This window comes from Tachyglossus aculeatus, chromosome 12 (assembly GCF_015852505.1).
Source record: "Tachyglossus aculeatus isolate mTacAcu1 chromosome 12, mTacAcu1.pri, whole genome shotgun sequence".
Lineage (NCBI taxonomy): Eukaryota > Metazoa > Chordata > Mammalia > Monotremata > Tachyglossidae > Tachyglossus > Tachyglossus aculeatus.
The window spans coordinates 39,921,997-39,936,320 of NC_052077.1; the positions used below are offsets into that span (position 1 = coordinate 39,921,997).

General features: G+C 39.6%; 1 non-coding gene across 1 annotated transcript; it reads left to right on the forward strand.

The window, feature by feature from the left end:
* Positions 1-1,208: 1,208 nt before the first annotated feature.
* Positions 1,209-1,346, forward strand: LOC119935988. Its single transcript, XR_005453583.1, has one exon. It is a non-coding gene; the product is annotated as a small nucleolar RNA SNORA7 (small nucleolar RNA).
* Positions 1,347-14,324: the final 12,978 nt, after the last annotated feature.

Genomic DNA, 14,324 nt, shown 5'->3' on the forward strand with positions numbered 1-14,324 from the left:
TGAATGAATGAATGAATGTTCTGCACACAGTAGGCACTCAATAAATATTACTGCTTGACTAAAGCAGAGTTAGATTGAATCGTCATCTGTTAAAGGGGGATGGAATTTCTCTTCTCTCTCCCCCTTAGTCTGTGAGCCCTGTCAGAAATCGGGATTGTGCTGATCCCATTATCTTGTATCTACACCAGAATGTAGCACAATGCTAGGCACATAGTAAACAATTAATACCCAAGTAGTAATAATAATAATAATGGCATTTGTTAAGCGCTTACTATGTGCATAGTAGTAATATTATCAGAGCTATTATCTACCTTTCCAGTGAGCCTGGATCAGCCACCTCAGCACTTCTGAACTACCATCCCCATTACAACGTTCTCATTTAGCACTATTGAAATTTAATATCTGTATTACAGCTGCTGCTTGTGCCCTGAGATAATTCTGTAAGGTTCACCTTAACTTCTGCATTTTCCTTCCCATCCCTTTGACATACACTATTTTGACCTACTTGTTAGTGATTAAAGTTCCTCTCAATTTAGCAGAGATAATGACATGTATTTATTATAGAAAACAATAGGAAGGTGCCCTTCTTGTTGATTTAGGATGTGAAAGTCAACCCTTTGAAAACCAAGGACTGTATTCGCATTTATACATCAATCAATCAATCATATTTATTGAGTGCTTACTGTGTACAGAGCACTGTACTAAGTGTTTGGAAAGTACAAGTTGGCAACATATGGAGATGGTCCCTACCCAACAGTGGGCCCACAGTCTAGAAGACTACATAAAAAATATCCAATTCAAAACATCCTTTCACTGATACATGTGGCTATCTCTATTTGACCTTGTAACTTTATTCATTGTGTTTTATCATTGGTCAATACATTCCTCTTGGTTTGGTCCCTTTTGAAAGCTGGGAACTCAGGAATACATTTTATGTTGTTTCCTATAAAATGAAGATAACCTATTTAGCATTCCTTTGCTTAACACTATTTCCACTGAACTAATTAGGAGTGCTAACTCTCAACTGTATATTATTTGGTCCTACATTTATGTATTCATTTACTCATTCATCTATTCGCTTGTGTTTATGAATCATAGCGTTCTGTCAATTTGAGTCTTCTATGGTCATCTTCCGGACTGTAAGCTCATTATGAGCAGGGAACGTGCCTGCTAATTCTGTTATACTTTACTCTCTCACACTCTTAGTCCCCCTCTCGGTGTCACACCTGGAGAGTTTCCAGTGCTCTACCAGTCTCGGCTAAGGGAGGGAGAGTCAAGCAGAGGCCTACCTGTTCCATTCTTAGCTTGGTCAGTGGCTGGCTACTGGCAGACAATCTGCTACAAGTCAAAACTCACCCGTGCTGGGCAGCAGCGGCATGGGAAGAGTCGAAGGCAGAGACACGAGTTTACTGCGTGGAAGGCAGCAGTGGTAAACCGCTTCTGGATTTTTACCAAGAAAACCCTCTGGATCCACTACCAGAACGATCGCAGATGGAGAACGGGGCGTTCTGGGAAAGAAGCATCCGTGGAGTCGCTCTGGGTTGCAAAAGACTCGACGGCATAAGACAAGACAAGGTCTTAGTCCAACACTCGGCACATAGTATGTGGTCAATAATACCATTGATGGATTCATTCATTCATTCAACTGTATTTACTGAGCGCTTACTGTGTGCAGAGCACTGTACTAAGCGCTTGGGAAGTACAAGTCGGCAACATATAGAGGTGGTCCCTACCCAACAATGGGCTCACAGTCTAGAAGGAGGAGACAGACAACAAAACAAAACATGTGGACGGATGTCAAAGTCATCCGAACAAAGAGAATTATAGCTAAATGCACATCATTCACAAAATAAATAAAATAGTAAATATGTACAAGTAAAGATTGATGTATTAGATTGTCGGTTCCTAAAGGGCCGGAATTGAGTTTATTAACACTTCTATAGGGTCCCTGAGGATTTACTGCAGTGCTCAGAGCACAGTGGATGCTGACTAAATAGAATTAGTTCTCATTTACCTTCAAGGGGCTACACAAATATATTCTATGGGTAGTTAGGTCTGCTCTCTTTCCCAGTCACTTCCTTTCTGCTTTTCTCTTTAATAATTGTGGTGCTTGTTAAGTGCTTACTGTGTGTCAACCACTGGACTAGAAACTGAAGTAGACAGTAGACAATGAAGTTGGACAGAGTCTTTGTCCCACCTGAGGTTCCCAGTCTAAGGGGGAAGGAGAAGAGGGTATCCATCTCCATTTAACAGATGAGGAAAGTAAGGTGCTCAGAAATAAAATCACTTGCCCAAGTCTATCCAGCTGTTAAGAGGTAGAGGCAGGATTAGATCGCCAATCCTCTGACTACAAAGCCTGGGATATTTTCACTAGACCACACGGCCTCTCCATCTCAATCTACCTCTGCCTCTCTATTTGTCTGCATCCATCCTTCTGAATCGGAGTTACTGCCTCTAGAACAATGCCTCTCTGGTCACTTTCAAAGAATAACAGGCAGTGTTTCTCTCGCTGAGATGCTTTGTAACAGTGCCTTGAACATAGTAAGCGCTTAACAAATACCATCATTATTGTAGATCTACTGGATTATCAAAAACCGATTTCTGATTCACAAATTCCAATGGGTGAAATGTCTTCCAAAGGAGGGCGAATATAAGTTACCAAAAATTGAAGTTTATTGATGATAATTTCTTTCAGGTGCCTGCTCTCCATTCTCATTCTGTCACGTTAATAGAAAAAAAGACACATGAAAAGAAAACACTGTTTTGCAGAGTAATGAAGGGAAAAGACAAAATATTTATTCTCAGTTCAAGACAGTAATTATACATAAAGGCAACTGGTTTTCCAATTCATGTGTGAAGTGTCTCTTGGGAAGGGTATTTGATTGAGAAGCAACCCAAAATATTTTGATTTACGGTGGTTGATACTCTGAAGAAGTGTGCAACAAATAGATTGTTTTAATGGCTAGGAAGAACCGCTTAAAAAGCAGAATTCTAATGAAGGAAGACTTTTAATTTTATATGTTCTAAGAGGAAGAGTCTGTAGACATTTTTTCCCTTTTAAAAAGAGAATTAAATTATTCACTTGGCTCCCTTGGGGGTTTTGTGTTAGTGATGTCTGAAGTTAAAAAGAAAATGGAAAATTCCTTTCAGTCGCTATAAACTTGGTCAATGCAGAAACTTGTCTACTGAGTAGAAAGATGCAGGTGACGAACTCATGTTGAAAGAGATTGTTTGTTTTTTAAAAATTTTGGCTGTGAATACCTAATTAATCCATGATGCAAGTCAGAGAACAAAGTCAAATCTCTCTGAGTTGATGGGTTTGTGTTAGAATGCTTTTCTTCTTCATATCTAGATGTTAAGCATTTTCGAATATCCTGTTGGAAGTCATTTTGCTCTTCCTCCAAAGGGATGGGTGAAAAACGTAAATTTAAAACATTGGGGTTATTTAAGATTTTATTTCAAAGGTCTAGATTTCACGTTATGACTAGAATTTTCTCACTAATTGTTAAACTCCAGTGTAATAATAATAATAATAATAATAATGGCATTTGTTAAGCACTTACTATGTGCCAAGTACTGTTGTAAGTGCTGCGGGAGGACACAAGTTAATCAGGTTGTCCCACATGGGGCTCACAGTCTTAATCTCCATTTTACAGATGAGGTAACTGAGGCCCAGAGAAGTGAAGTGACTTGCCCAAAGTCACACAGCTGACAAGTGGCAGAGCCGGGATTAGATCTCATGACCTCTGCTTCCCAAGCCCGGGCTCTTTCCACTAAGCCATGCTGTTTCGCCACGCTGAGCCACACTGTAGATAGAAGGCTATCATAAATGCACAGTCCGTTGTCCATCATGGTGCATGAAATCTATCTTATTCTCATCTTCCAGATAAGGAAACTGAAGCCAGGGAGTTAAAATGACCTGGCTAGGGTCACATATCAGGCAAATGAGTACTCAAAACCTGGTCCCCTGAAATATTTTTCTTTTCCGTAAAGTGTTGTGGGGGTAGAACATTTATTTTCTGCAAGGGAAGGGAAGGATCATGATAGAGTGTTTGCATAATCAGTAACTGTAAAATACTTTCTTAATACCTCATAAATAACTTTAATTAAGAAATTAAGAATACCCATTTGGTGTTTTTTTATAAGAAAACATATATTACCTAGTTAACATTGCCTTAATATGATGGAAATATAATCTTTTCTATTTCCATTTTACTGTAATTACTTAAGTCCAGCATGCCTAATAAGGAAGTAATTGTTCTCAGAATCTCCCCATCTCTCTCCTTGCTTTATCTCACAAACCAGCTGAGATTAACAGCTGCCCCAAATGCCCATGAAGAGGAATAGAGGCTTAAAAAAAGAGCGAAAAATGTACTTCTCATTGCCCGTCACTTAGCCTGTTCCCTTACTTTTCCCTGAGTTGACTTCAACCTGTCGACAGCTTTATCTTTAACCTATAAAGGACAACGTTAAACTAAATTATAAAACCCCATCTAACCATTCCTTTTCATTATCTAGACTTTCATTGGCAGCAGGTGTGCGTGTAACTGGACAAAGGTTTGTTCGTGTCGTTGACATCACAGGCGTAGGGTTATCCTGAACTGTTCTGAGTTTTCCCGAAATGTGACAGACCACAACAAAACATGAAAAGCACACAGGTCAAGGACTCAAAGCCCCGAGATTGTAACCAGGTTCCAATCTTGGCTCTGCCACTGAGTTGTTGCGTGACCTTGGGTCAGTCACTTACTCTTTCTGAACTTCAGTGACCTCATATGTAAAATGAGGTAGATGGAAAGCTCCTTTTGGGCAGAGATTATTCCTACTTGCTCTACTGTACTCTCCCAAGGTTGTTTTACAGTGCTCCGCACATAGTAAGTGCTCAATAAATATAATTCATTGAGGATTGTCTGTATTGACTCTGGGGCTTAGCACAGTGCTTTGGCCATAGGAAGTGCAAACACATCCATAATTATTAGTAGTAACAGTACTAATACTGGTAATAATAAAGTGAAAGGTTGCTGGAGGAAAATTCAGTCTTTTCCATTGCAGAAGATTTCAGGGGGAGGGTTCTGAGCATTTGTTTTTCTGTAATAAAGCATTAGGATGATATGGTTATCACATAATAATCTCACCCCTAGAGAGAAAACTATGTACCAGAGGCATGCCTATCCCTGCAATCGCCCAGGGGGATAGTTACGGTAGTAATCACACCTGCTGATTTTGCCTCATCCTCCCCTTAAAGTTTCCTGAATTTTAGCTCAGCACAAACATTACCAGCATTTAACTATATTACTCTGACCACAGGAAACTGCCAATTAATGTTAAAATGGTTAAACTCTTCAAACTACCAGCTAGTGCTGAAGGGCATTAAAATGAAGCAGCCAATTAGGAAAATCCTTTATGAGTTTAACCTGAAGGAAAGCACCTTTCACTTAAAAAAAAAAGAGAATAAACTGGGGGTGTTTGATACATAAAGATGGAGAAAATTACATGAAGCAATATATTCTTAGAGAGAGAAAATACATCAAAAGACCGAGCCATTGGAGATAATTGGGACTCAGGTAACCATTGGAACACTTGATGTCTCTTCCAAAGTGGCCTAATTAAAACTCGGGGATAAGGAAACATTTCGTAAAGAAGAGGAGGTTGAGGTTGATCCTGGGGGGATTTGAGTTCCAAGATGTGTACTTAAGAGAGAGAAAAGAAGTGAGTGCAGCTGATGGCTTTCCCAAAGATCTTTGCAAAAGTTCTCTGAGAGTGTGGGTGCCATCAATCAGGAAGTAGGGGATTTGTCTTAGGAGAGCAATGATGAATTTACCAATATGGCTTCCAGGACCTTATTCCCCACCATCGGACTGTAAACTCGCCCTGGGCAGGGAATATATCTGTTTTATTGTTCTGTTGTACTCTACCAAGTGCTTAGTACAGTCTTGCACAAATCAAGTGCAAGATTGGTCATACACTGCTTTGCATGTCAAAGCGGTAACTCCTGACCGTTGCCTCTGAGGCATTTAATCAGCTCTTGCACACCAACATGATCACTCTTCCCTCACTTCACCCTAGCTCACCCTTTTTATTCCTCTCAACCCACCTATTCATCGTGCCTCATTTTCATGTCTACACTCTGCTCCCTGTCTGGAACTGCCTCTAAAAATTCAACAAGTAACAGTTCTCCCTACCTTCCAAACACTTCTGAAGTCCCATCTCCTCCAGGAGATCTCCCCTAATTAATCTATCTTCCCAGATTATAGCCCTCCAAATGTCATGTCATGACTTCTGTGTCACCCAATCACTGGGGTAGTCACAGCTTCCCATAGCAACCCATGAGATTGTAAATGCTTTGACAGAAGGGATCATGTTTTCCAACTCTATTCTATTGAACTCCTATGCATTTAGTAGAGTGTTCTGTACATAGTAAGTGCTCAAAAAATGTCACTGATTAAGTTTATATCTTTGGTTTTATGTTATCTGCCATGTGATTACTCTGTATCAAGCACTGTTCTAAGCACTGAGGTGGGTACAAGTTAACTAGGCCAGAGATGATCCCTGTCCTACATGGGGCTCACAGTCAACATAGGAGGGAGAACAGCTTTGAATCCCCATTTTACAGATGAGCAATTGAGGCAGAGAGAAATTAATCAATCATATTTGTTGAATGCTTACTGTGTGCAAAGTGCTGTACTAAACTCTTGATTAGTACAAGTGTTTAGTATGATTAGATTAGTACAAGTAGATTAGTACAAGTAGAAGCAGCGTGGCTCAGTGGAAAGAGCCTGGGCTTGGGAGTCAGAGGTCATGGGTTCTGATTCTGCTCCACCACTTCCCTGCTGCGTGATCTGAGGAAAATCATTGAATTTTTCTGTGCTTCAGTTCCCTCGTCTGAAAAATGGAACCCTGTTAGAATGGTGGTATTTGTTAAGCACTTACTATGTGCCAACAACAGTTATAAGGAAAAATGCATGAAAAAATGTTGTAAGCATTGACACAATATACACAAGATCATCAAGTCCCACATGGGGGTCATTGCCTAAGTAGGAGGGAGAACACATATTGAATCCCCACTTTACAGATAATGGAACTGAGGCACAGAGAAGTTAAGTGACTTGCCCATGGTCATATAGCAGAGAAGTGGCAAAGGAGTGATAAGAACCCTGGTTGTCTGACTCCCAGTTCTGTGCTCTTTCCACTCGGCCTTACTGGTTGTATGTAACTTGGATATACCTACTCCAGGACTTAGTACAGTCCTTGATACATAGTAAGCACTTAAATACCACTATTGTTATTATTATTACTATTACTGTTATTAGGCACTTGGGAAGAATGAAATAATAGGAAAGTGTCTTTATGGTATTTGCAAAATGCTCACTATCTGCCGGGCACTGTATTAAGTACTGAGGTAGACACGGGTTAATTGGGTAGGACCAAGCCATGCCCCACATGGGCTCACAGTCTCAATCCCCATTTTACAGATGCGATAACAAGCCCAAAGAAGTAAAATTGCTTAGACAAGTATTAGAATCCATTTCCTCTGACTCTTTGGCCCGTGCTCTTTCCAATAGGTCATGTAAGTTTGTTGAGGGCAGGGAAGGTTTCTGTTTATTGTTAAATAATGGTACTCTCCCAAGTGTTTAGTACATTGCTCTGAACACAATAAGCATTCAATAAATTTGAATGAATGAATGATGCTTCTCTGCCCACGAGGTGCTTACAGTATAGTACTGACAACTAGAATTGCCAAAATGAACAATCCCACCCAAGTTCACATGTATATATGAGTGCTAACGAGGGTGAAAATAAGGTCGGAAGTGTTAGAATCCACTCCTGATTTACATTAGACAGGAACCAGGACAGCCAGAAGAGAGTACCTCCATGTTATTTTTAGATCTGATCGAAGTCTGCACATTTAAATTCTCTTAAACAGCGATACCAAGTTGGTCTTCCATTTATGGAAGGGTTTTCCTTTGTTCTGAAATGGCGACAGGGATGGCATAGAGCCCACAAGTCAACTCACACTGATGAAAACCTCATTGCTGTTCCAGTAGGTTTAAAACATGTCCTTATCCTCGCTGGCTGTGGGCAGGGAACGTGTCTACCAATTCTGTTATATAATAATAATAATAATAATAGCATTTATTAAGCACTTACTATGTGCAAAGCACTGTTCTAGGCGCTGGGGAGGTTACAAGCTGATCAGGTTGTCCCACGGGGGGCTCACAGTCTTAATCCCCATTTTACAGATGAGGTAACTGAGGCACAGAGAAGTTAAGTGACGCGCAAAGTCACACAGCTGACAAGTGGTGGAGCTGGGATTTGAACCCATGACCTCTGACTCCAAAGCCCGTGCTCTTTCCACTGCACCACGCTGCTTCTACCATATTCCCCCAAGTGCTTAGTACAGTGCTCTGCAAATGGTAAGCACTCAATAAGTACAATTAACTGATTGATTGGAAATAAATGCTTGTGACCAGCTGGATTTTTCAACCCTAAAACGGCTCTCGGGGGTCTTACAGACTCAAATTCCTAGACTGTACTCATTCCAATGCTATGTTCAGTGCTTTTCCCTCAGCAGGTGCTCAATAAATATCATGAATTGAGAGATTGATTGATCGCTTACCTATATCTATTTTTCTGGTCAGAGAGGAAAAGAGAACAGATGTCTCCTACCACCAAAAATCAATTTAAATCCTCCTTCAAATTTTAGAAGCTTCAAGTAAAATCCCTTTGAACTGTAACTTATTTTTTTGCTATCAGTTTTGTTTACCTGGTATGTTTCCCCAACCCAAACGTAGGTATCAGCACTCCAGCAGAAAACACTAAGTGGGAGAAGAAATTCAAAGGGGTAATCTCTTTAACATACCACGCCAGTAAGACATTTTGTAATTAACTGTTCTTGCCTATTTTAGCGTTTGCAGATGTAAGTTATCTAATTGCTACTTTATTAGCTCTGCATAGATTAAATGCCTTCTGATGGCATCTGTACGTTTTGTGCTTCACTGACATTATAGGACTCATCATGGGAATCTGGAGAAGGAAACTATTTTCTTTTGCGTTTCAGTGAGAAGAAAATTGCATAGTAAATGCTTAACAGAAGAACTCATTTCTGTTAAACATCACAGCTAGAAGAGACTAGCAAACGCTGGGCTTTAAGATCTAGTTCACTATGTATCAAGTTCCTGATTTGAGACAACCAACTGTCCAAGAATCATTGTGAATCAAATAGAATTATTGAAAATAGAACACAAGACTCCCAGTTACCTTTAACCGTCTTTGAAGTCATCTGAATATAGACTATGAAAATGTGTTTTGGAGGATTACTTCAGAGTGAGCGAATGTACTGATAAATTTACCATGTTCATCATAAAAGAGGCAGCTGTTTTTGCTGTGGAACTTGCTAGGGGCTAATTTGCTTGGTTTATTGATTCATATGATTTAATGGAGATGCCTCAGCGATTGATTGATTGATGTCTGATGTTCTGGGGCCTCTTGAAAAATGAGAAACTACCTCCATGTGGTGAATAAATAATTGAAAAGCGACTTCTTGCTTCTATTGTTTTATTATCCATTAATGCCCATTTAACCCAATCACAATAATTGTGACATTTGTTAATCACTTATTATGTTTCAAGCACTCTACTAATCACTGGGGTAGATTCAATCCAATCAAAACTCACATAGTCCCTGTCCCACAAATTACTCACGGTCTAAGCATTTATAAAATAGACTGTAAGCTACGTTTCTAGAATGGGAAGTCTTTGATATCCACTCATTCTTGCATTCTCTCCCAAATACCTGGTACAGTTATCTGCACATAGTAAATGCTCAACAAATACAACTGATCTATCACCAGTCACTGCTCAAAAGGGACATAGGAATGGTGCCAATCTATTCAGCAATGGAAACACAGACTCAAATTCCTTGATGGAAACAGACAGGTAAGCCATTCCACAAACTCTGTACAGAGATAGGATTTCACACATGGAGATTAAGCCTTAATATATAGCCACAAAATCGAGTGAATGAATCCCTAGTCAGAATTGGTACTTCCAAATCTGAATCAGGCTCAGATCCATATAGCCCGGAATGATGTTTCCAAAAATGACACCGAACTGTTGGATGGAATCGTCTGATTGCTGGTTACTCTAGACTGTAGGCTCACTGTGGACAGGGAATGTAACAGCTAACTCTGTTGAATTGTACTCTCCCAAATGCTTAGCACAGCACTGGGAACACAGTATTACCACTGATGGATTACATCCATCAGTTCACAGCCCTCGTGAACACATCGTAATAGTACTGGATGTACTATGTAACATCCTTTTTTTATCTCTTTAACTTGCTAGCAATTCCCCTTGTAACCCAACAAAGACCACTCACCCATCATTTATCCAAACCCCTTCGGAACCAACTCCAACAAAATTACAAGGGAACATAATTTAAAGTGTAAAATAGATTGTTTCCCTCCATAAAGATCAGAAAGGGCTAAGCTCTTTCATCCATTATTTCACAAGTACTCCCTCAACAAGGATGAAGGGATATTTAGAGGTTTTAAAGCAACCACTATTTGAATTTCCCGAAACTTTCCAGAATTCAACATTTCTTTTCGGTTCAACTTTTCTCAGTGTTGTGTAATTAAATCTCTGCACATCACTGAAGGCCAAGGAGGAATGTCAAGACAGGATCCGATGGAATTCCTGAAAGGATTTAATTTCAGGTTCTGTTGTCTTTTAAAATATAAATCAATAGAGAATGAGGCTCACTGGCTAGACACAAGAAGCCTCGACCAGGAGAAAATCATTTAGCCACTCAGTGTCAAAGTAGTCACTGGACTGATTTTCCTAATTTTTGTAAGGAATTGTAAGAGAATCCAGGACTGACCCCTGTAAATTATTTAGTTTATGCTTGGTGATGCAGTTACTTCACAGTCCAGCCCTTATTTACAAGTGTTGCTGAAAGTCACTTCGTGATTGGAAATAGCCAGTTCTCCCAGAACACTTCTTTTCACTACACATCTTGAATTGAGAACTCTTCTCACAATACTAATCAGTCTGTGAAAAACATGATCTTGTGTTAAATCAACGGCTGCATACATAAACAATATGTTGCACAATAAAAGTTTTGTTTAATAGGAAGTTTTTCAAGGACAAAACACCCAGGTTTTTGGAGAACTGACTTTTGTTCATGATGAAATGTATTCTCCCTTCCTGCCTTCAAATAGTGTTACACAGAGGGGATATAAAATACATTTAGTTTGCACACTGCCTTTCCTTCTTGCAAAGGCTACTTTTAATTATAAAATAAAAACTTTTCCATTCTTACCTTTAGATAAGCCCTCTCAAGTTTTTCAAACTTCTTCCATTTCTAAAAGCTATGTGAGTTCTCAAATTTTTTCACAGTGCTGTTTCACAGCCTAGGAGGGTATCAGCTCAGCTGGGATAGATTTCTCAACATCCTACCCTTTTTACAAACACATTTGCATGAAACAATAACTCTACTGATATACGGGGGACTCTATTCATAGCACTTTCTTTCTACATACTCTTCCTAGGAATTACACTCTCTCTCTCTCAACAGAAACTCCTTGAGGGCAGGGAACATATCTATCAACTCCGTTATATGGTACTTCCCCAATCGTTTGGTACTAGGCTGTGCCCATACTAAGTGCTCAATAAATGTGACTGATTTCTTGATTAGGTTATTGACTGTGGATTTTGCATCCCAGCCATGAGGAGATCGATTTCAAATAATGTAACCCCTATCAGGATAGGTAGGTAGAAAAAACAAAATGATGGCTGGCTGGGTCTATCGATGTTTAATTTCAGAAACTGAGCATTACCAAATGAAGTATATAATATTTGATATTCATTAATCACTGTATTTATTGAACACTTGGTGAAGATCATTGTACTAAGCCCTTGGGAGAGTATGGTATAGCCGAGTTGTTAGACATGTTCCCTGCCTAAAGTGAGCTTACAGTCTGGAAGAGGAGACCAATTATTCCTAGCAGAAAATTTTATTAAGCACTTAGGAAAGGGCAATTCAATAGAGTGATAGTAACCATCCATGCCTTCAAGGAGCTTACAATCAAGTAGAATGTTTTATTTAGCCCACCAATCTCTCCATCTTTAAAACGTTATTAAAATTGTTTCTTCCTCAAAGAGGCCTTCCCTAAGACCTCACTTCCTTTATTAATAATAATAATCATGATGATGATGATGGTATTTGTTAAGTGCTTACTATATGCCAAGCACTGTTCTAAGTGCTGGATCACCCTCCCTTCTGCATCATCTATTCACTAAGGTCTGTACCCTCTTAAAACACTTTTTGATTTTCACTCTAGCACCACAGAACTTACATATGTAGCTCTTTGCCTCCCCTCCTAGTCTATAAGATCATAATAATTATGGTATTTGTTAAGCACTTACTATGTGCCAAGCACTTTGAACAGTGATTTGCACATAGTAAGCGCTTAATAAATGCCATTAAAAAAAAAGCACTGTTTAAAGCACTGGGGTGGATACAAGCTAATCGGGTTGTCCCACGTGGGGCTCACAGTCTTTATCCCCATTTTACAGATGAGGAGGCACAGAGAAATGAAATGACCTGCCCAAGGTCACACAGAAGACAAGTGGTAGAGATGAGATTAGGACCCAAGGCCCGTGTCCTATCCACTAAGCCATGCTGCTTCTCCTCGTGGGCAGGAATGGTGTCTTCCTATTCTATTGTATTGTACTCTCTCAAACACTTAGTACAGTGTTCTGAACACCATAAGTACTCAACAAATACCATTCATCGATTGGTTTAAACCATACCTTCTAATCCTAAAATGTTGCTGCTGTTATTTGAAGATTGGTATTCCTACACGTTATCTTCATTTCAACTCATAAGATTTTTTGGTATTTGAAATGATAACAATGATAATTATGATGATTATTTTAATATCGTGATAATTTTGGTATCTTTTAAGCACTTATTATGTGCCAAGCCCTGTACAAGATAATCGTGTTGGATGCCATCCATGGCCCTCATGAGGCTCACGGTCTTATTCCACATTTTATACAGGTGAGGCAACTGAGGCCCAGAGTAGTTAAGCGACTTGTCCCAAATCACACAGCAGACAAGTGGCAGAACTGGGATTAGAACCCAAGACCTTCTGACTTCAAGGCCTGGGTTCTTTCCACTAGGCTACTCTGTGTCTCAATTCTCATTATTGTGAAGAAGAATTCTCCCTCCGTTTGTTCTGTAAACAGTTACTTCTGAGAAAGTGGACAATGACACGTAAGATTTTAAAAAAAAGTGTCACCAGTATCAGACTTAAATACAGTCTGTGAAGAAAATATGGCTATTATTCATTAATTATAATGATAATGATACTTGTTAAGTGCTTACTATGTGCCAAGCACAGTTCTAAGCACTGGGGGAGATACAGGGTAATGAGGTTGCCCCACGTGGGGCTCACGGTCTTAATCCCCATTTTACAGATGAGGTAACTGAGGTGAAGAGGAGTTAAGCAGCTTGCCCAAGGTCACACAGCAGATAAGAGGCGGAGCCAGGATTAGAACCCACGTCTTCTGACTCCCAAACCCCTGCTCTTTCCACTATGTACTCTTGCTTTCGGTAATGATTTAAGTGAAGGGAAACTTACTATTTCACAGCTCACCTCTAAAACAATTGGATCTAACATGCAATATAATACATCTGTAATAGTGTGACCCATTCACATTTGTGGTAAACCTTCAGAAAGAAATCGTTTTTCCACAGATGGACTGACTTTCACTATAATAATGGATCCTATTCAACTTGAATTCTTTTCAAATCAACTGGAAAGTTGCCTCTGTGGCAATCTGTCAGACATGTACTACCTCTAGTTTTCTATAATTTTTTTAAAAAATCTGTCATTGTTACTTCCTTTCTCCTCCTCCCCCTTCTCCTTATTTCTTTCCCCCCTCCTTCTCTCCCAAATGATCAGATTTCTTTCTGATTCACCAAGAATTGTTTCCCCAGACTGTTCAACACGGAGAACAGACAAATGGACTCAAGGAATAACATGTGAAGGGTAAAAAACCAAGCAGGTTAAATGTTTCTTTCCCAGTCCTTTCTCTGTCTGACCTATTCTCATATACAAGCAGCTCTTGGGCTGATAACTGTGACTCCAGTGGTGGAAAAAAATGAGGAAGGGTGAGTTGTGGAAAGACCTGACTTTTTAAAAATGGTATTTAAGTGCTCACTCTGTTCCAGACATTATTCTGAGATGAGAGTTGTTACAAGGTAACCTGGTGGGACCCAGTCCATGTCCCACATGGGACTCACAGTCTGAGTCCCCATTT